This window comes from Rhincodon typus, chromosome 9 (assembly GCF_021869965.1).
Source record: "Rhincodon typus isolate 14 chromosome 9, sRhiTyp1.1, whole genome shotgun sequence".
In the NCBI taxonomy this organism is placed as follows: domain Eukaryota; kingdom Metazoa; phylum Chordata; class Chondrichthyes; order Orectolobiformes; family Rhincodontidae; genus Rhincodon; species Rhincodon typus.
In genome coordinates this window covers 62,270,419-62,294,890 of record NC_063340.1, presented here as the reverse complement: position 1 = coordinate 62,294,890, position 24,472 = coordinate 62,270,419, and the positions used below count along the sequence as shown (strand labels likewise).

The 24,472-nt window shown below is 41.2% G+C and overlaps 1 long non-coding RNA gene across 1 annotated transcript in view; it reads right to left on the bottom strand.

The window, feature by feature from the left end:
- The window catches only part of LOC125484109, a 77,846-nt gene that overhangs the window by 9,340 nt on the left and 44,034 nt on the right, over positions 1-24,472 (bottom strand). The window contains exon 2 of the long non-coding RNA XR_007262968.1: positions 7,131-7,247. This is a non-coding gene — a long non-coding RNA (uncharacterized LOC125484109). The remainder of the gene's footprint in view (positions 1-7,130; positions 7,248-24,472) is intronic.

The following is a 24,472-nucleotide window of genomic DNA, read 5'->3' as shown; positions in this document are numbered from 1 at the left end:
GGCACATGCAACATTTAGTGGTCCATTTTGGTTGAATTCCCTAGTCATTGAATTGAACAGGAAGCCACAGTTTGCAATTTAGCCTCAGCACTTCATAAGACCATAAGGCATTGGAGCAGAAATTAGGCCATTCGGCCCATCGAGCCTGCTCTGACATTCAATCATGGCTGATATGTTTCTCAGCCCCATTCTCCCGCTTTCTCCCCATAACCCTTCATCCCCTTGACAATCAAGAACCTATCTATCTCTATCTTAAATATACTCAATGACCTGGCCTCCACAGCCTTCTGTGGCAATGAATCCCATAGATTCACCACCCTCTGGCTGAAGAAATTTCTCCTTATCTCCATTCTAAAGGGCCTTCTCTAAGATTATGTCCTTGGGCCCTAGTCTCTCCTGCCAATGGAAACACCTTCTCAATGTCCACTCAGTCCAGGCTATTCAGTATTCTGTAAGTTTCAGTTAAATTCCCCCTCATCCTTCTAAACTCCATCAAGTATAGACCCAGAGTCCTCAAACATTCCTCATATGTTAAGCCTTTCTTTCCTGGAGTGATTCTCATGAAACTCCTCTGGGCCCGCTTCAGGGCCAGTACATCCTTCCTGAGGTATGGGGCTCAAAATTCCTCACAATACACTGAATGCGGTCTGACCAGTGTTTATAAAGCTTTGGAAGTACATCCCTTCTTTTATCTTCCAGTCCTCTCAAAATAAATGTCAACATTGCATTTGCCTTCCCAACTACCAACTCAACTTGCAAGTTAACCTTAAGAGAATCCTGGACTTGAACTTTCAAGTTTCTTTGCATTTATATTTCTGAATTTTCTCCCTATTTAGAAAATATTCTATGCTTCTATTTTTCTTACCAAAGTGCATGAGCTCACACTTTCCCACATTGTATTCCATCTGCCACTTCTTTGCCCACTCTCCTAACCTGTCTAAATCCTTCTTGCAACCTCTCCACCTCCTCAATACTACCTGTCTCTCCATCTATCCTTATATTATCGGCAAACTTAGCCAGAATGTCCTCAGTTCCTTCATCTAGATCATTAATGTACAAAGTGAAAAGTTGTGGTCCCAGCACTTACCCTTGTGGAACACCACTTGTCACTGGCCGCCATCCTGAGAAAGACCCCTTTATCCCCACTCTCTGCTTTCTGCCAGACAGCCAATCTTCTATCCATGCTAGCACCTTGCCTCGACCACCATGGGGTTCTTATCTTACTCAGCAGCCTTGTGTGCGGCACCTTGTCAAAGGCCTTCTGGAAGTCCAAGTAGATAATATCCATTCGCTCTCCTTCGTCTTACCTGCTCATTACTACCTCAAAGAATTCTACCAGATTTGTCAAGCGTGACCTCCCCTTGATGATACCATGCTGACTTTGCCCTATTTTACCATGCACTTCCAAGTATTCAGAAATCTCATCCTTCACAATGGACTCCAAAATCTTACCAACAACCGAAGTCAGGCTAATTGGCCTGTAATTTCCCACCTTTGCTTCATTCCCTTCTTAAACAGAGGTTCACGTTAGCAATTTTCCAGTCCTCTGCAAACCTCCCTGACTCCAGTGATTCCTGAAAGATCACCACTAATCCTCCACTATCACTTCAGCTATCTCCTTCAGAACTCTGGGGTGTAGTCCATCTGGTCCAGGTAATTTATCCACCTTCAGACTTCTCAGTTTTTCTAGAACCTTCTCTTTGGTGATGGCCACCATATTCACCTTTGCCCCCTAACTCTTCTGAATTTTTGGGATGTTACTCATGTCTTCTACCGTGAAGACTGATGCAAAGTACTTAATCAGTTCCTCAGCCATTTCTCTATTCCCCATTACTACTTCTCCGGCGTAATTTTCCAGCAGCCCAATGTCCACTTTTTGCCTCTCTTCAGCCCTTTATATATCCACAGAAGCTCGAGCAATCTTCTTTTATATTACAGGCTAGCTTACCCCCATATTTAATCTTTTTCTTCCTTATTTCCTTTTTCATTTCCTCTGTTGGTCTTTGTAGGCCTACCAATCCTCTGCCTTTCCACTGACCATTGCCGCATTATATGCTTTATTTTTTGCTGTTATATTGTCCTTGACTTCCCTTGTCAGCCATGGTTGCCTCGAACTCCCTTTAGTATGTTTCTTTTCCCTATGGATGAATTCTTGCTGTGGCTCCCGGATTACTCCCAGAAACCCCTGCCATTACTGTTCTACTGTCTTTCCTGCTAGGCTCCTCTCCCAGTCAATTCTGCCCATCTCCTCCCTCATGCTTCCATAGTTGCCTTTCTTCAACTGTAATACCGTTACATCTTATTCCACCTTCTCCCTCTCGAATTGCAGAGTATATTCTATCATATTATGATCACTGCCTCCTAAGGGTTCTTTCACATTAAACTCATGCGGTAATTGTCCATTACCACCTCCACTCTTGATATTTGAGGAATTGAATGTTTAGCCCTTACTTTCTTACTAGTTCTTACGAGACTTGGGCAATGCATTCTGCCATTTCCTTCCATGTCTGTCTCGGATCTAGAGTTTATCAATATCTTATGAAAAGGTAAAGGTAAAGTTGCCATAATTCTGCCGAACTATAGGACTACTCTCTCATTAGAGAGCGAGTACTGGTCCTGGTTTCACCTGAGAGTCACTCAGATGGGAATATCCCATTGAGTCTATCTGTTCACCCCTTGACTTCTAACTCCTTCCAGTTAAAACTTTCAGGTCTGATCACTAAACCTGACTTTTCTTGGTTTGCAAGATTCAATTCTACATTAACATTGCTTATTAAATCAATGCCCTTGGCTGTTTCAGCATTTTAAGTGTCTCATAGTTCACAATCGATTTTCGGGATTGTTGATTCTGTTGCCAGGTGAATGTTACAATATACATTTTAGCGCAGATCCAGGAAATAGTAGAATGATGAGTTAACATAACTATGAGTAGTTTCAAAAATCCTTAAATAATGTCAGTTAACCTGTAAATAGGGCAAAGTCTATAATTTCTAAACTAATAAGTAGTACCAACTGCAGGGTAAATAACAATGCTATTGTAAAGACCAGACCTGTGGCAGACTAGGTACAAATTGTCTACAAATTGGTCTCTGTACTAACTGGGTGATACTCGCTGAAAATTGAGTTAGGGCAGACGTTGTTCCCTTTGCTATTGTTTTAAAGAGTTTACAGCAGCACTTCTAGGAAGAGAGCACAAAGCACACCGGGGTGTGGATTTTAATAAGTATCATTTAAAACTGCATCAGAGATAGTAGGAACTGCAGATGCTGGAGAATCCGAGACAACAAGGTGCAGGGCTGGACGAACACAGCAGGCCAAGCAGCATCACAGGAGCAGAGAGGCTGACGTTTCGGGCCTAGACCCTTCATCAGAAAGGGGGAGGGAAAGGGGGTTTTGAAATAAATAGGGAGAGAGTGGGAGGCGGATAGAAGAGGGATAGAGGAGAGGATAGGTGGAGAGGAAACAAACAGGTCGAAGAGGCGGGGATGGAGCCAGTAAAGGTGAGTGTAGGTAGGGAGTTAGGAAGGGGATAGGTCAGTCCAGGGAGGACGGACAGGTCAAGGGGGCGGGATGAGGTTGGTCGGTAGGAGATGGAGGTGCGGCTTGAGGTGGGAGGAGGGGATAGGTGGGAGGAAGAACAGGTTAGGGAGGCAGGGACGAGCTGAACTGGTTTTGGGATGCGGTAGGGGGAGGGGAGATTTTGAAACTTGTGAAATCCACATTGATACCATTGGGCTGCAGGGTTCCCAAGCGGAATATGAGTTGCTGTTCCTGCAACCTTCGGGTGGCATCGTTGTGGCACTGCAGGAGGCCCAGGATGGACATGTCGTCTGAGGAATGGGAGGGGGAGTTGAAATGGTTCGCGACTGGGAGGTGCAATTGTTTATTGCGAACCAAGCGTAGGTGTTCTGCAAAGCGGTCCCTGAGCCTCCGCTTGGTTTCCCCGATGTAGAGGAAGCCACACCGGGTACAGCGGATGCAGTATACCACATTGGCAGATGTGCAGGTGAACATCTGCTTGATGTGGAAAGTCTTCTTGGGGCCTGGGATGGGGGTGAGGGAGGAGGTATGGGGGCAGGTGTAGCACTTCCTGCGGTTGCAGGGAAAAGTGCTGGGTGTGGTGGAGCTGGAGTGCCACAACGATGCCACCCGAAGGTTGCAGGAACAGCAACTCATATTCCACTTTGGAACCCTGCAGCCCAATGGTATCAATGTGGATTTCACAAGTTTCAAAATCTCCCCTCCCCCTACTGCATCCCAAAACCAGTCCAGCTCGTCCCTGCCTCCCTAACCTGTTCTTCCTCCCACCTATCCCCTCCTCCCACCTCAAGCCGCACCTCCATCTCCTACCGACCAACCTCATCCCGCCCCCTTGACCTGTCCGTCCTCCCTGGACTGACCTATCCCCTTCCTAACTCCCTACCTACACTCACTTTTACTGGCTCCATCCCCGCCTCTTCGACCTGTTTCTTTCCTCTCCACCTATCCTCTCCTCTATCCATCTTCTATCCGCCTCCCACTCTCTCCCTATTTATTTCGGAACCCCCTTCCCCTCCCCCTTTTCTGATGAAGGGTCTAGGCCCGAAACGTCAGCCTCTCTGCTCCTGTGATGCTGCTTGGCCTGCTGTGTTCGTCCAGCCCTGCACCTTGTCATCATCTAAAACTGCAGTTGATTTGACAGCCTTCAAACATCAATTCTTTTCAGCAATTTAATTTAGCAAATAGGAATTCACTAGCCAATTAACTTTGAGCGTGGGTATGTTATATAGTACCTGTGGGTACGTTATATATTACCTGCAGGTAGAGGTGTGTCTTACAGTGAATTAAGGGGATTGATCTTCTATTTCCTTAATTGGCAGTTATTTGTTACCATCCAGAATGTGACCTGGATACCAACATTTGCAATTTTACCAGATGTTTCTGGATCAATGGCCAACCAGCCACTAAAAACTCGCAGAGTTCTAGTTCACATGATAACTGGAGCCCTGATAGCTATCAGGCTCCTTCAGCAATTTTAACCTGGGCTTGTGCAGGAAACCTGTCAAGGCTTTCCCAGTGTGAAGAACAGTGCGATTAGGATCAAGAGGCCTCCTTCATATGTTGTGACATAAGGTTATCTCTTTTTGTGATGCGAGGAGGAACTTTGTCTGGTGCCACAAAGAAGCTTTAAGTAAACCCTATTCCCCACCTGCCAAACCTAACCTACTCAACACTCCTTGGGACCTGAGTGCTAGACTGTAGTCATGAATCATTCAATTTTCTGCAGCTTATACTTATACCTCACAGGCAGTCGAGCGATGGCATGTTAGTGATGGTTAAAATCACCACATTCTGCAGGGTACAGGATGAATAATTGGTTTCCACCCTTCAGCAATGTTAATACCCCACATCCTCACACCCCATTCCCACATTTTCACAATCTTACATTGGCCTCATGGTCCTTTTTTCTTCAATATCTTCCCTTCCTTTCTTGATGCCAATGGCTCCCTCACTTGGATACAATTCTACAGGTTGCGGTGGACCTCAATATTATGCTGAAGCATCATTATATATGAGTCAGTCTTGACAGGAGACTATCAGAATGTGAAGGACGTATAAGGCTCAGTTGTCTTCTCATGCAGCACTAACATGCATTTTCAGTATGAGTCTCTGTATAGCAATCAGGAGTGAAAACTATGACTAATTCTCCTTTCCTTAACCCAGGGGCACTACAGTCAGATGTAGAACCCAACAGCTGCATGAACTGAAATCAGCTCACTGAGCAGAGACTGGGGACTCTGTTCCTTTCTGTATTCGTAGGAGATAAAACAGCCTACTTTTAAATAATCTGCTATTGGTTTCTGAATCCGAACTGAATCTGAATTCTCATCCCTAACCTTCATGTCATCTGCACTGCTACATATATAAACTCCAGACTGTGTTGCATGATGTTCATCAATAAATAGCACTGAATAGCAACCTCCAGTACATTTTAAAACAGCCAGTATTCATTTCGTCTGCATATTCGAGATGCCTTTTCTGAATATTAGCTGAGATGATAGAAGCAGAACTGTCTGCAAGTCATTCATTCAACATTCATTCATCAAATAGCACCCCTGTGAACATGCTTTAGATTGCAAAAAGGGAATAATAATAAACACTTCACTACAGACACACTTTGGAATTGATAATAAATGTCTTAGTTTCTTAATGAGAGCATGGAAAATCAGTATTTTGTCAAAATTTGGGCTTTTCTGGGGTAGTGGAGGGAGGAAAGATGACAAAAGGATAATATAGTCTGTTTAAAATGTATGCACTTAACAAGGGGACTGTACCACAAATGGCCAGGTTCCAATATGACTCACCATCTTATTTCTCTTATTACTTTAATTTATTTTATGTTTCAGATTTCTCAGTCAGTGGGCCAGGACCAGCAGATGTAACACACTGTTCACGCATATTGGCTCAGAGAATGGGGTAAAGCATTCCATAATGCATCATAACACACATTATTCCTTGTGTTGAGGTCATAATCTGTGACAGCTGCAGTTGTGGTACAATTTCAAACTGACAAATTCAGAATAGGTCGACCATAGAAACTTGCTAAGTTTGACAAATGTACTTACTCGTATATATGTAGGCTTTGACAGATGCAAGAAGATACAAGTTTAGCATCAACATTTCTGGACTCAATCCCAGTTTAGAAGAACTCAAAAACAGGATTAAGAATTCAGCTGCATTAACCATTACAGCTGTTTAAAAAAACTGAGAAAGCGCAAAACCAAAAGTTCTTCCATATATTCTATATGGAGCTGAATAATGCTTTACTTAGGCAAAACAGCTGCAAAATCAACTTTGATGGATTGACATGTGTCCAATTGGCTCAAAAGCACCTCAGATCTTGTTTTGTCAACTAATGGACCGTTCTGAGGAGATCAAACTAAATGTTTCAAAGACATTCTGGAACTCTCCTTGAAGGACAGCATTGACACTGGGAGGAACTGGCTACCAATCTTTCAAAGTAGCGACAATTTGTCCATTAAGCTGTGCCATACTTTGAGGACAGTATTTCAATGAAGAGGCAAAGTGATGGTATGGTAAATCCTGCACTCCCGATCTCAATACCTTGTGGGGTAAACTTGCCGACATACCTCAAGATCTCAGAATCAGGAATCGACTTGACCAGTCACAGGAAGAGCCACAGCAGAAATTCATGACCCTGAGTAGATCATCATCCTCAAATCAAGGGGTAGCTGATGATGAAGGATCTATTTGAAATTTAACCAGTAGAAAATGATCACTAAAGCAGATATTCTTGTTTAGCTGATTGCATAATGATAAATTACAATTAATTGTTAATCAGTAAATCAGAGATAGAAATTTAGAGGAATTGTTAATATGAGAGCACCGGCAAATTAGCCAGGTTACAAAATCTTGTTTCTTGATTTTTTTTTTCCTTTTTAGAATCTAAACAAATGACTATGTCTTTCTTTAAAACTATTTAATCCAATTTATTTAATGTAGTTTTAAAATCTCTGAATGACACAATCAGGCAATGATATTATTTCTAACACTTTTAGGATAGCAAAGTATTAACTAGACTAAGGTATTACGTAATAAAGCATTCATAAGGGTTTAGTCTTGGCAGTTCAATAGTAAAAAATAACTAAAATAAGAGGAAAATATGCAGAAGTTTGAAGTTCTGGCATAAAAACAGAAGGTGCTGGAAATTTGGTGGCTTTGACTGCATCTATGCAGATATTTTCTGTGTGATATGATTATTCTTCAGAGCTGAAAGGGGTTTGAATAGGGCTTGTATTAGAGTGAGATGACCTCCAGAATGACATAACTGCAAAGGGAAGACTGCTAATATTAATGGTCAGCCCTAGGTAACAGACTTCATAATCCAATACTTGATCCTGACATCTACTTAATCTTCAGGGCACTATTGAACATTGACAAACTTGACTGATAAACAGAACCTGAATAGGTAGACATTTGACCAGGGGTCTGAGACACTTCCCATTTAGTTACAAATAGCCCTGCAAGTTAAGGTTGCATTAGCTGGGGACAATTGATAAAAAGTGACAAATCTGCCACAGAGCTGTGCTGTCAAACTGTCCGGTAATAGTTATCAAACTCCAGAAGTACCACTACAAATACATGTCGGTTCTTAACCCTTAAGTGACACCAGTTTGTCACTAAACTTTCAGAATGTAGGTAATGTGGTTGTGGCCCTCCAGAGTGAACTCTATACCAGGATAACAGAGATCCGAATCTTATACAAGTTTGAGTGGTATGGTGTACAGTGAAATGTGTGGCAGAATCAGGTGTCAACTGCAGCGAGACCCCATCTTGACGTCGGGTGCATCTCACTCCATCCTTTATGTTTTTCTCAAGTGGCATGGTGAGTTTCTCACTAGGCAGAGGTGAGCTGCCAATTGACGATGATTGTCCGATGGCTGGTTCACACTACAACGAGCCTCGATAATATTCAGCTTCCCATCTTACTAAACTCACCAAATAAGCTCGATGTTGCGTAAACTCAACAAGACCAGTCTCAGTATCTGCCATCTTCAACTCACTGCTTGCTCCAGACAAACTCCATGTTAAAAGTCAGGCACCAACATCTCAGGGCATGCTCAATGTGCATCCCACATCCATTGACATTGGCGTCAAACAGGTGTCACTCTCTAAGAACACTCATGGCGTATCTCTGATCCATTCACAGGCTGCTTCTGCACTTCAATGCTTTACCTTGGGCTATAACAGCAGCTATAATTGTAATGCTGCAGCAAGGACACTGTGTGGTCACAGGCATCCACCTAGTTCATGGACTAGAGAAGACTGCATCTCCAGGCTCTTTGCCTGCTCTCATAGTGCTAACTCACTCTGAGTCTACCTTGTTGCTTTGTATTGTCTTGCCTTGCCTTTTACAGCTTTGCCCCCTCAGTCAGAAATACGAGGCTCATGTTACTGTGGTCTTCAGTCAAGTCAAAGGGGATAGCCTTCAGTTAAGGTTTCCCAGCACATTAAGTTAAAGGCAGCCTCTAATACCAGTTCAGGCCCTGCTTGGGACATACTTGATGAGTGGTGGGTTATTCCAGGAACAGCGTGTGTTAGGATGGAAAAAGATCTGATGGGAGAAATGTCATAGGGCAGGGTGAGCAATTAATGAGTTGAGATCAGTAAGGTAGGGCAAAAGACCTCAATAGGCCTCGAAGCAAGAAACCCTCCAAAAAAGCTGAAGCAACTCAGACTTAGCCAAAACAAGACTGAGCCTGAAACCCGATTAGTAGTTTGATTTGGAGCTTTTTAAACATGGCGATAGCTTGGTGCACATCAGACAAGTGGTTGAACAAAAACCAAATGTTGACGGGAAGTGGGTTTCCATTTGCAGTTCCAATCACAGTAGGTTTCAGCCAAGCAAACAGGAGTGGGGAGAATTGTCAACCAAGTTCACTCATTCCAATTTTATGTACTTATTATTGAGCAGCTACTAAATGGGTTTGGCAGAGAACAGAATGTGACATCTGCGTGCTCCTGGAACTCAGTGATTCATAAAATTCATCAAAACATTTCACAAGGTTCTGAAAACTGTGTGGAGAGAGAAACTTGTAGAGGCTTGGTAGGTAATTAATGGGGCAGGTTTGGCAACATATGTGAGAAAACTTGTTAGGCCTCAGGGTGACAAACTCTCTAAAAAAAACTCAACACAACTCAGAGTTAGCGAAAACAATGTAAGATTCAGCTCATAGTGTTCATTGCCAGAACCTGCACTCTGCAATGACTGGCTATGAAGCATGATCTTATTTTCCCATATACAGAGTTTTGGGACTGATTTGCAGATGGTTAGTTAGAGACATCAGTCTATCGTAGAACCACATAGAATGAGTAAGTTAACATCATTGAGATTGGTGTAATTTGTGTTCGTTATTTGTTTAAGTACATGTCTGATGCTTGTGAGTTTGTTTTCTCATTGTGTGCTACAAAGTACACTGGAAATCGAAGAAAAGCAATAAGCACAATTAATCAAAACTTCATTGAAAGGTTTAAACTTGGCATTCATTCTTTGAAGATGTATTATTGGAACGGAGATAGCAGGAACAGCAGATGCTGGAGAATCCAAGACAACAAGGTGCAGAGCTGGATGAACACAGCAGGCCAAGCAGCATCTTAGGAACAGAAGCTTTTGGTAGGCGTGTTCCTGTGTTTCACAACGAAGGATGTTCATGACATAATGGATGTTAATGTAATATCCAGTCCATCACAAAAGAATTACAACAACAGTATATTTGTCACTCAAAGAATAACATTATTGAGTTTTTACACTCATCATTATTTTCTGCTTTGTCCATAAATAAGTTTAAATGAGTGAGAAGGAAATCACTGCACTTTTGAACTCATTGATTGCTACAATACCACATTGCTAAAAAAAAGTTACCTCAGAATGATTCAAAGCCAGAAATTGAAAATACGCTTGCCCAGGTCTGTCTAAGATTTTATATGCAAATCATAAATATTAGAAACCCAAGACCATTCTACACACTTGGTGTGCTTAAGGGGGTCTCCATCTTCATTGCGCTGCACATTCATCAATATGTCAATAGTCTGCTCAGTTATGTTACCAGGGTACCTTGCTGGTAACATAACATTCATTGTAGTGTTGCTGGGCTTTAATGTTAAGGTTTCTGTGTATTTCTTAGCAATAGTTCCCTGGAATAGGTTCAGCTCCCTCAATTCCTGCATAAATTCTGTCTTGTTTTCACTGCTGAGTTTTCAGGATCTCAAGAGACCTATGGACACATGATGAAATCCAGATGTGTTCTCAGATAACCCTAAATGACTACTTAATATATAGTCCTTGAGAACTTGTGCCTCCAGACCAAACCGCATGCATGCAGCCTATTCACTCAGGTGGGTTGAAGCTTCTGGGTTTCCAAAGGCCCAGGAAACCGGCAGCTAAATAGTGATTGGAACTGCTAAATCTGTAGGGTAAGTTTTTGTCCAGTGCTGCTTTTGGACAGGAAAGCTCTACTGTGCATTACCTATGGTTCCTAAGTCTTCCTACCCATGATTGGCACTTTAGCTCCACTTACAATTGACACTTAAGTTCGAATCCAAGAGATTTCTCCTCTGGTGAACTGCCACCCATGACATTTTTCCCCCCTCTCCAACCATGAGCTTCACTTTCCTCCTCTATCCATCAGTGATCTTCCTGACAGCTAGTTAACCTATCATTCGTAATGTCAACCACCGGGAGAAAAAAAAATCAAATGAGATCCTGTTATTAAATTTGAAAACATCTCCACTCTCCTCAGCTTTCTAGGTTTCCCAACTGCTAAAAGCCAACCTCGCTCTCTATCAATAGAGGGTGCATAATGGTTCCTTTGTTTTTTTACATTGAGACAATTTGACAGCACGTTGTAAATTGAGCTTATGCAACATTCTGTTTGCGGTATCCTCGCTGTACCAGAAAACTCGACATTAAAAAATCCAAATGTTGACAAAGCGATGTTTGAGTTGCTGAAATCATTTGGCATTTTTGATGGTTCTTTAACAAAACATACAAGGTTATGAGACTATACAGTGCCATGTGTTATTGCCCATTCACTGTTATTGGCAGATACAAGGTTTTCTCACAGTCAACAACTCTTCCAAGCACAAAAAAACATAAAGGACTTTCAAAATTTTTGCGGGTCTTGCAATGTGTTGTCAGAATTTAATTTTCCAGTCTCCTTAACATGCAGAGCCAGTTCAATGCCATTTCTGCATCATGGCAGAAATATGCAGACACACAGAACTCTGTATTAATTCATCAATATTCCATTGGTCCCTTGTGTTGACATAATACAGGATTGTTAAAGCTCATGTTTGCATATGGTATCATTTAACCCCGCCTACGTTTACTGAAAATGACTTATTTTTCTTCCGTGATATACTTTAATTGAATGATATTTGCTGAGTGCATCATAAGGGCTTGTTATAAATGGGTGGCATGGAAGATAAAGCAAGTCAGGAAGGCAGACAGGACAAACAGGGACTACAGGGCTCCAGTTTAGTGCCACTCTCCCTGCACACGTGCACTAAAGTTAATCTTTCACTGCTTTTGACAGTCACCAAAGATCCTAAGTTACATGGATTCAGACAAGCTCAGGTTGACACCAGGGAACATGGACATAATTCATAATTTGGCCTAAACTCACATCTGGCAGATTCACTCAGACACATACGGAGAATTTACAGGAGTTTCAAATTTAGCCTGAATACAGCAGGAAACAATTTTTCAAGGCTGGAGCTGGGTTTGGGACTGGGACTGGAGCTGAGATATAATTATAGCAATACACTTATAACTGATCTGTTGCAATTATACCTAATCAGACAATTCAGGAATCAAGGAGGCTAGAGTGGAAAAAAAAGACAATTTTCAGTTAACACATTTAAATTATACAAATATTCCATTTTGTAAAATGATCAAATAATGGTTTAATATTTTGTCTGTGATCTTGCTCCCCACAAATGGGTATTACAATGGTGTGTGTGACTATGAATGCAGATTGATTATAATGAGTAGAATAGAGGGAGTTTCATAATACTTTTACAATAACTTGATGGCTCATTCTGTGAGACAACTTTCTCTCTTTCATGAGGATTTCAGAACCTTGTGAAATGTTTTGACAAATTTTATAAATCACTGAGTTCCAGGAGCAGGCAGATGTCTTATTCTGTTCTCTGCCAAACCCATGTTGTAACTGCTCAATAATAGATGCACTAAACTGAAAAGAGTGAACTTGCCTGACAATTCTCCCCACTCCTGTTTGCGTGGCTGAAACCCACTGTAGATGGAACTGCAAATCTTCCCAGAACAACACGACCCGCGTGGATCCTGGTATTTACCCCTTTGATATGACAAACAGGTGGAAATCAGTGCTATGTTTTCTGGGTAGCGACCTAGCGGACCTGCTGAATGGGGTGTTGGTGACATGGGACTTCCCCTTCCTCAGGGCAAACATGTAGAGCCATGACACCAGACCATGACATTTCTGGTCCATAGGTTCAATCTGGATTGAAGCCATCTCAGCTGGAGAAATACCCTGCAATATTTGAGGAAAGTCAATGTCCTTCTCCATTTCACCAGCGTAAGTGCCACCATCTTCTCTCCAATACCTTGTACTCACTCTATCTCTACTACTGTGCCCACCTCCTACCAAGGCTCATGCTCTAATTCTCTCACTATTGACTGCAACATCCTCCGTCATTCTGTCAACAGCCCCAACCTCTGACACAGCCACCTGGCCCTCCCCCCATGCTATTTCTGCTGCTCATTCACTTGCTTACACTACCTCCCCACCTGCACCAACATTAATAGCTGTGGCACCCACTTTCATCTCCTGTAAAACCTGCCTGTTTCATTGCTGAAGGAAAACAGTCTCCAAGAGTACAGGAAGAGTCAAGATGGGTGGTAGGCAGTCAACATTCTGCTCCTCATCCCTCATGAGGAGAGGATCCTGACTCTGACCATCCCGAGCAGCTGACTGCCCATGTCCCAAGCCCTAGATTCATATCACAGGCTACCCTTGACTTACTGCGCCTGGATCCCTGAATGAAGGCTATTTTCCTTCACATGACTAAGCCCTGCTGACAACAATGATAAGCTTCTTGGCTTTGTACATACTAAACAGCAGGGATGTGAGCCTGGTACCTCTGACTGAGAACGCAAAATGCAAAAGAGCAAGACAAGACAATGTGAAACAGGGAGGCTGTGAGCACCCAGTTGGTTCAGATAAGTGAACACGATGACAGCATGCAAACAAGCTGGAAGTGGAGCCTGGTGAAGTCCATTAGCTGGCTGTGTGTCTCTGAGGACACAGCATCCTTACATCAGCATTACAGTAATAGATGGTTATGCAGCCCCAGATGGAGCATTGAAGCACAGAAATGTAAGTGGATCAGAGGTGTGCCACGAGTCTGGCATATGTTGGATGTAAATGTCTGTGGACATGAGCTGGTGCCCATGGAGTACTTTGAGATGTCGGTGCCAGGTGTCCAACATGGAGATCATCAGGATCAAGCAGTAAGCACAATCCACCAGGTGTGTGTTCTGGTTTCCTTGTTGTGTCTTTCCATTGTCAAGATTGTTGGGTGAGTTTGATCAGACTTGAGGCTAAATATTACCCACACAAGTTGTGCCATTAGCAACAAAAACAAAGTTGCTGGAAAAGCTCAGCAGGTCTGGCAGCATCTGTGGAGGAGAAAACAGAGTTAATGTTTCGGGTCCGGTGACACTTCCTCAGAACTGCAAACCCCATTTCTGAGGAAGGGTCACCGGACCCGAAACGTTAACTCTGTTTTCTCCTCCACAGATGCTGCCAGACCTGCTGAGCTTTTCCAGCAACTTTGTTTTTGTTCCTGATTTACAGCATCCGCAGTTCTTTTGGTTTTTATCTGCCATTAGCAAAATGTTTAACAAGCATAAATCCCCTTAAAGTGGCATCTTGCCTCTCACGCCACTTTTGAAAAGCATAGAAGATGGTGTAAGTTATTCCAGATGTCAAGATGGGCATCACCGCACTATTTGCCCAATTTTGGCACATATCTCACCGTAGTCCACAACACTCAGACCCCGATAAGATTCCACCCTGTTTCACAAAGTGGCTATGTACATTTTTCCAATACTGGCATGAACAGCACTTCATAGATTTGAATCTACCTATTAACCATGCTCTGGCAACATCTACTATGGCACTGAGTGGCAATGCATGTCACTCTATAGATTAATCACTTGGAAGGCAATGAAACACTATACACTCCAGGCAGGCTGTATACAGTATTCAATTAATTGAAAACCTAAGCTATTCAACAGACTGGCAATATGCAATACTCCTCAGACTAACAACAGATATGACAGTCAAGACAGGTATGACAAAATACTCCTGGGCTGGCAGTACCTGTGGATTCAGGGCGCAAGTGGCAGAATGTGTTGTCAGTTGGTTTCAATACAGAATGTCGAGAATGGGAGGAAAGTTTAGAGATCCAGAATGGCAAAAGGTGGGCAGTGGGCATTCCACAAGAATCAGTGCTGGACTACTGATGCTCACAATTTACAAAAACAACTTGGAGTTTCAAAGACAAATATAATCCCTAAATTTGCAGATGACACCAAACTTGGAGAGAGCCAATACTGAGGATGGCTGCATGAATTTACAGGAATGTTTTAATAAACTCACAAAATGGGCAATCATTAGTAAATGATTTTCAATACGGATAATTGCCGGTTAGTATGTTTTGTTAGGAAGAATAGGTAGGTCATTTATTAGTTGGAAGGTGTTTGTTTAGATGGGATAGAAGAGTAGAGGGATCTCACATTACAAAACAAGTTATTAAAATTTACGCGACAACAAGATGCAGGGCTGGATGAACACAGCAGGCCAAGCAGCATCATAGGAGCAGCCATAGGTTAGTAACTCAATAGAATGGCAAACAATTTTACTGTGTAACCCAGTAATATGTCCTACTCCGCAGACTCATGATACACATTGTTCAATAAGTCACATTTTTAAGACTAGTTGTACGTACTTTTTTTCTGTGCATTGCATTGTATAGAAAATGCTTTGACATTGCTATGGGTTGGCAATCTAACTTTGTGAAATCTCAATCTTGGTAAATTTGTCTTTCAACAACTAAATCTAGAACAAATTACTGACCAGGAAAAACCTATTTTGTCAACAAATCCAACACAGGTCATTTACTACCTTATCAGGCTACTCCCTAATGATGGAAGAAATTATCAATAGACTGGTTGTTCTCATCCTTTCTATTTATCAAGCATATCCTTTACTTTTTATTACCCTACCGTGTGTTTATTTTGATTTACTGCATTTCAGTCAATATATCCCACAGTAAACTGAAACTTCTGTGCCTGCTGTAATATTCAGTTTACTCTAAGGAGTCAATCCTGATAAATGAATGTCTAACCCACCTAACTTGCACACGCCTGGACACTATGGGCAATTTAGCTTGGCCAATCCACCTAATCTGCACATCTTTGGACTATGGGAGGAAACCAGATTACCCAGAGGAAACCCACGCAGACAGGGGGAGAATGTGGAACTCCATAAAGACAGTTACCTGAGGGTGGAATTCAACCGAGGTCCCTGGCACGGTGAGGCACCAGTGCAAACCACTGAGTCACCATGCCACGTAAGTTGAAAACAATAAACTCAACACAGACCATTGCTCAAATTCTATTTGTTCTTTAACAGCAAGGTGCAAACAGGTTGTCACTGTAGTATGATAGAAAACATAATTTTGGGCTGGACAAGAAAATTATTCAAATAATGTTAGAGAGAAAGACAGAGAAATTCAGGAATAGTTCTGCACAAAAGAACAATTTTTGGTGAAGTAGGAAGCACATTCTGCTTTATTTTTCACAAACAAATTAAACAAGAGCCAAACAATTGTGCAACTGGTTGAAAACAATCTGAACAAGATTGATCATGCATTAAAAATTACAGTAACCTTGTGATTTTACTCATTGAATTACAACGGCAAAGCATGAAGTCTCAGAAACTTTTAAGGACATTTCAAATATTATTTTAGCTAAATAATAAAAACTTTACATGCCTGTACTAAGCTCAGTTTCAAAGTAGCATCTTGGCATTTTGTCAGACAGCAATGCATTGCTAACCTTAACCTTTAAACAGTTGTAAGAGAAGATATATTGTTTGTCAAATATTCTTGTAGGAAATTTGTTTAAAAAAAAGTATTAATCCATACTTGTTAATATCTCAGATTTAATTAATGTGGGGGATGATGGAAAAGGGAATGGAACATGTTTTCACTCGTTACTAACAGTCTGATGAGATTTGTGTTCGAGTTTGATTTTAGGCCAGAAAATCTGATTGTAAGATTAATATTGAACCATTATCTAAGGCAGCAAACAAACCTCTGCAGACCATTCAGGGGACAAGGTTAATAACTACAATTATTAGGCTGGTAGGTACAAAGGCTAGCTTCTTCCACATCCTGTCACTACCAGGGGCACAAGCTCACATATTTCACCTATGATGAATAACCCAGAATTACTCCCAGTAATGGTAACCATGAAACTGCAGTCTCACCTGTCCCAGACATGTGTCATAAAATAACAGAGATATAACTATCCTGAAGAAGAGTCATGCCATAGGTATCTCCACAGATGCTGCTAGATCTGTTGACTTTCTCCAGTATTCTCTGTACTTGAAAAATCTGCATCTCTCACTCACTCTTAGAGCACAGACGCATTACCTCTACAGCTGGTCTTTTATTGGGCATGCAGACTTATATTGTGACCATCTATGGTTTCAACAAGGGATGAAGGTTTATTCTTCGCACTGACCCTGCCTCCAACCACCCACCCACCCACACATCCACACATCCACACACACCCACATATACGCACGCGCGCGCACACGCACACACACACACACACACCTCATATGACTACAGGAAACAGAAACTGTTGCCTCCACCTGCTACTAGATTGAGGGGGGTATGGTCTAATTCCTCCCATCTATTAAAATGGTAATTAAAACACTCGTGTTTCCCTTCTATTAGTCTAATGGGGACAACACATTTAATGATTAGAGGTTAACTTTGCAACTCTTTGAAGTATGCAACTGTTTTAAAGGCAAATGCAAACAGAAGTTTTGTGATAATGTCTAAAATTGGTGGTTAAAGTTGTCTTAACTTGTGTTTCAGGGACTGGATGCAACAGTGTCAAAAAAGAAACATTTTGAATTGTTGAAAATATCAATGTGAGGTTTGATGAAACCTGTGGAAATGGACAGGTTTATGGAAATGATATCCTGTAATATTCCTTTCCAGCACCTTGGAAGAGCAGTAACACAGATAGATCATTGGGTTGAAATCCACAGCAACACAGTACTAAGTAGACATGTATATATTATTTTACTTCAGGACGTGAACATTTGACACAGTACAATCTTAGACTAAATTTCCACTGCCCTCCCTCCCACATCACAAAAATACTCCATAGCTGGGAGGCATTGAACACTGAATGGAGCTATTGTTTAAATCGGCTATGCTTCCCAGTCCTAATCCTGTGTAGTTGAATGCTATTCATTTGATATGCCTTAGTGTTGATTAAATCATCCCTTTCAGCAAATCATTTCCATCATGCAAAGCCTACTTAATTATATTGGATATCATCTGGTGCCTGACAACATTCTACCTGTAAAATAACCACATCCTAATTAGTGACCCACACAATTTGATAAATGTAATCATTCTTTTGCTGTCAGCAATAGCTGGCCCTCAATTTGAAGATGGTGTTTACTCATGGTTATGGGGTTCTGCATTTGATCTTCATGTGACTGAAGAAGCTGATTATCTCTGTACAGATCTTTGGCACATGAGGCAGAATGTTCCATGAGATAGTGGGATCCTGAGTACAAGAGTTTCTTTCTTCCCATCTCTGCCACTGCTCTGTCTTATCATTATGATGTTGCAACTCAAAGCATGAACAAATTTTCGATGAACCGTCATCACAATCATGCAATGCCTTCTTAACGATATGACTGCAACTAACTTGAAGAAGAGATCTGAAACCAATGGCTCCAAAAGAATGGGACAGTGGCTCAGTCATTAGCAATGCTGCCTCACAATGTGAGGAACTCAGGTCTGATTCCACCCTCGGTCTGTGTGGTGTTTGCACATTCACCCTGTGTCTGCATATGTTTCCTCCAGGTGCTCCAGTTTTTTCCCACAGTACTAAGATGTGTAGGTTAGATGGATTGGCCATGCTAATTTTTTTTTATTCATACACAGGATGAAGGCATCGCTGGCTAGGCAGCATTTATTGTTCATCCCTAATTGCCCAGATGGCAGTTCAGAGTCAACCACATTGCTGTGGGTCTGGAGTCACACATAGGCCAGACCTGGTAAGGATGGCAGTTTCCTTCCCAAAGGACATTAGTGAACCAGATGGGTTTTCCCCCAACAATCGACAATGGATTCACAGTCATCATCAGACCCTTAATTCCAGATATTTTATTGAGTTCAAATTCCATCATCTGCCGTGGCAGGATTCGAACTCGGGTCCCCAGAACATTATCTGGGTCTCTGGATTAACAGTCCAGCAATAATACCACTAGGCCATCACCTCCCCCTAAATACCCAATGTGTCCAGGGATGTGCAGGCTAGGTGGATTAGCCATGGGAAGTGCAGGTTTCTAGAACTAGCGTTGGGGGGTGGGTCTGGGTGGGATGCTCTTTGGAGGGTCATTTTGGGCTCAATGGGCTATATGGCCTGCTTCCACACGGTAGGGGATTCTATGATTCTATGATAAAATCCAGACCAGAGTCAAGCACAGCATACTATTTAAAATCTACCTGACAATGTTTATTCTATCATCAATGATCAACTGCCCTCTGGTGTCAGTATTCAATATCATCTAGATGGATATTTCTGTGACAGTCAGGAGTTTTAATGCCAATGTAAAGTAAGTACTTGATCAACTGATTCATCATTATACAGTTAGCCCTGAAGTTTTGGTTTCAAAATGTCTCATGTAATATCTGTAAGAACTAACAATCTGTGCAGGCAAATCCTGAATGTATGAAGCAGAATAGAAAGAACCCTATCCCCAAACTTAATCTGTATCAACAAACAAATAAAAATAAAAATAAATGAGTTTTTGCTATTTATTTTGATTTCAGACCTGTACTGCAGGATTCCAAATAATTTAAAGGACCATAACAAATATCATTGATCAATGTTAATGGTGGATTAAAGTCTGTTTGTAAATATATAATCTAATTACATCAGAAAGAAAAATCGCTGAGTATGTTGCAGCTCACATCATGAAGTGAAATTTGCTCTGGACTTTAAGTTCTCTTCTGATCCTAAACGACAATGATTTCCATACAATAAAATGCTGACATTATATTGTTACAATATCTGATATGAATTAGGAAACAAACGTTTTCATTCAGCAGATTACAGATTAACTTCTGCTGTAGTAAAAACAAAACAAATCAAATATGCTAAGAGTTTAAAAACCATTGTGGAATTAACAGGTACTACCGCCTCCTGGCAATCATAATGACTCCATTGTAAACACAATCTTAACATAAAAATGAAATACTAAAGCCAGTAAATTTCAGATGGTAATTTCAGCTAAATTTAAGGAAAATTTCCTTGTCATTCAATTCATTTTAAGTGGAATAATAACCCAATCTCTACAATTTACAATTTTTGTGTTTATTGGGATTTGACATAACTGGAAATACCAGCATTTATTGTCCATCCTTAATTCTCCTCAAAATAGTGGAAGTGAGCTGCCTTCTCAAACAGTTACCAATTGGTGCTTATAAGTGGTGCTAGGTATTGGAGTTCCAAAATTCTGATGTAACGATGATGAACTCATGAAGTAATTTCAAGTGAGGATGATGTATGACTTGGAGGAGAACTTGGAGGCCACATGACTATTGGCATGACTGGTGTGCTGATGCACTCACCTACTGCTTCAGAGGTCAATGCACTGAGAAAGGAAATTAGGAATATTGCTTGGAGGAGGTATTTGTCTCTGCTTTAACTGGCAGTGTATCTAAGAACATATTATTCCTACCTATAAGTTGGCATGGTGGCTAAGTGTTAGCACTGCAGCCTTACAGTGCTAGGGACCCAGGTTCATTTCCACCCTCGGGTGACTGTCAGCGTGGAGTTTGCACATTCTCCCTGTGTCTGTGTGGGTTTCCTCCAGGTGTTCTGGTTTCCTTCCACAGTCCAAAGATGTGCAGGTTAGGTGGATTGGCCATGCTAAATTGCCCATAGTGTCCAGGGTGTATAAGTTAGGCGGATTAGATGTAGGAAATGCTGGGTAACAGGGAATAGGACTGGGTGGGATGCTCTTCAGAGGGGAGGTGTGGATTCGTTGGGCTGAATGTCCTGTTTCCACACTGTAGATGTTTTATAAGATATAAATGATAAGGTTACATTTTTCTCAAAAACCCTGCTTCCCTTTTCAGGAGGTGTAATTGGACTTTGAATTTGTAATGAAGCCACCGTTGTTTGTAACTCAGTCCAGCATGGAGGACTCTGCCCTCTCACAACACCCTTACAATGATGGTCTTACTTGCCTGTATAGGTCGAGTACTTTCTAATCTAAGAACTGATAAACAAGAAAGAATTAAGTTTTAAAACTGCAGTTTCTTGATTTTACAATACCAACTTAAATGGGATCAAAATGGCCCAACATGGGAATGTGCCTGTGCTCAGTATATACAACATATGGACTGACAAGTGTTATCAATCCTCCAGACATTACCCTCGCATTTCTTTCATTTTTTCTGAAAACATTTGTTTCTCAATCATAAAAGTCTTGGAAGTAGGAAAACATTGAGTTGGGGTGGGGTCAGCAGGATATCATGTGATATGAGCTGTTGACCTTAGAAATAACCTTTGTTTTGACTCGGCTATAATCAAGGAACAACTTTTCCCAAGGATTTAGCTGAGGAAACCTAAACCAGTTGAGAGAAGCAGCACTTATAATCTATCATAGAAAGGGAGTTGTGATGGTGAAAAAAACATTGACTAAATGTATATTATGTACAACAGTGAGACACAAACAAAATTTTGATGAAAAACAATGAGCTTCCTACAGAAACTGCTTTAAAAGTGTTGAAAGCCATTCCCAGTCCTACCCCCTCTTCCTCTTACAAAATGTTTCAGGCTGGTAGGGTCCATAGCTGTCAATGCAGTCATACAATTCTGTTTTACCTGCATGCAACTAAAGAGACCCTTTGTTACTATCAGGAACAGTATTTGTCAAATCCTGTCAGTAACTGCTGGGTCAAAATCCTGGATCACCCTTCCTGACAGAACTGTGGGAGGATCTACACCACGTGGGTAGCAATGACGCAAGATGGTAATGTATCAACATCATTATCTGGAGGACAACTAAAGATAGGCAATAAATGTTGGTCTTGCCAATGATGGCTCTGTCCCTTTTTATTTTTTTGTTATTGGTTCAGAAAATAATGTATAGGTCTGTTTTTTTTCTCTGTTACTATGGGTCTACAGCCATTGATAAAAAACCCTTATATGTTATTCACCTTGTGTATTTTCTTAATTAATGCAGGATTGCTGCAGGATTACTGCACAATTAAGTTATCATGGTGCTCCCTGGCAAATGTTGACTTTGGAGCACACTGATGTTTGAGTGGTCAGATAGCATTTGACCACGAGTTAAGTGCAAACCATTTCTCTTGATGAAGACCTCAGAAGAAAAGCCATGATATTCTCATTTCTTTGCACCCAGTGGGAATATACCATCTGTTGAAAGTATCCTGTTTACATAAAGTCTTTCCGAATAAAAACTGGGAAGTGTTTTCTCTTACAAATATGGTGATTATCACGCCCCTGTGTGATATGTGTGTCCAGTGCTAGCTGCCTGGTTTGGGAGAACAGCACTAAAATGGGCCATTTGGACCATCAAGGCTGTAGCCATTCTTTGCAATTCCTGTCCAAGTAGTTCCACACCTCTGTAGTTTTTATTATGTAGAATGGAGAATGGAGAGTTAATGGAGAAAACCACTTGTGTGTTTAGTGCAAAGTAGCTTTGCCTGTTCTACTTTTTGAGATAGCTGTAACAATAAGTTAACTAAGCCTCATAATGTGGTAGCCATCACTTCTGCAGGAGAAGCCAATAATGATCCAAGTGTGAAGACATCATTGTGTAGCAAAGAAACAACCCTGCAGGACTGTGTTTTGTGAAGTGGAGATAGTGAAAACGAAGTCTTTTATGTCTAGTTCTAATTTCTGGGATGCTTGTGTGTGACATTGAACAGCTTGGAGATCACTTGTATGTATATTTGCTTGTGCTTCATAAACACTACTTCCTCATTTAAATGAAAGATCGTGCAGTGAACACCACAATCATACTTTATGAAATGTCAGACCTATTGCCTTACAAGCCCTGTAAGGTCACTAAAGGATGTGGCCAGTTTGAATGGGAAAGGAACTATGGGCAGGCACTTACCCCAGTCATAAAAACTCAGTGGCCCACCATTTACATGAAGACTAAGGTTGTATTGTTTAGTGTGTGTGTGAGAGGTTTTTCGGAGACATTTTATCAGGTGCTAAGTTTGTCATTATTATCTGTTCTCTCTGTGTTGATTGAATTGGTTTAAAGGTTTAATTAAAGTGGGACTATACATGTATATGCACACATCAAGCACTGTGAAAGGGTGAGGTGATACAATAGAACACATTGTAAAGGCTTGATTATCTCTTTCACTTATACTTAATGAGTGATACAGGTGTTAAATCAGTTCTCAATGATTAACAATTGGCACACATTTTCCAGAACATCACCAAAACCTTCGTGGGACAACTCTTGCATCCATCTGACAGACCTCATGCTGATCATAGAAAACCTCTTGGGGTCTCATTCACTGATTTATTTTCAGCAATTTCTGTCTGGGCATGATTTCCATTGACACAGAAGATTTATTGATGCTTGAATGGGGGTGGGTAGAGGCAGAAAGTGCCAAACAGATGATTGCAACAGCTTAAAGGGATGGGCAGCTTGGACAGTTAATGAAAATTCTTGTTTTCAGGTAATGTAGTAACATCTAACAGTGGATTTGTCCCTAATACTGAGCAAAAATGAATCCATTAACTCTCCTGCTGTCATTCCATCAGCAGTAATACTGAGTATACTGTTGTGGACATATGCTCCTCTCACAATGATGATGGAAAATGTGATGTGCAGCACTAATTCATCAGTGCTTCTTAATTTGAATGGTACAACCAATATTTGGATTTGCACTTACTCTACTGTCTGACTTTAACTGACTGAACTTTACATCTTAGGCTGGGATTTGTTGGAACAAGAATACTCCCAAATCTCTATCCCCACTCACCTGATTAATGCAAGAAAACCAAGAGTAAAAATATGTCTGTAAATGTGGTCATAGCTTTCGGTGCTTATTGATAGGACCAGTGCAGTCTATGGTGGTATTAGAGAACAGGCTAGTGATGGGATGATATAAGAGCAATTAAAATAGGATGACAAAAAGTAGATGACAAAAAAGGATGATAAAAAATTAAAACCCAAAGTAGATGTGGACATCTTCAGATGTGTAATAGACCAGGTCAGCACCTGATCCTCTGTTTGATGACTGCTGAAACAGTATTTGTACTTTAATTGCTGTGAGAAGCAACAGTTGACTACGATGATCAGTTGATGGGCAGCTTTATGGACTGTGTGCAGAAATTCCAAATTTAGCTTCGTCTCCTGGTTATGTTGACTGTGTAAATAATGTAAAGGAGCTGGATGAGCACAGTCACTTTTTTTTTCAGAGACAGGAAATCTGTGTGACTACGTTGATTCAGTTGGAAAATGCTCACCATGTAGCTGGCAGCTATATTTTTCATAAAATCATAAAATAGAACAATGCAGAAGGAGGCATTCGAGTTTATGCCAGC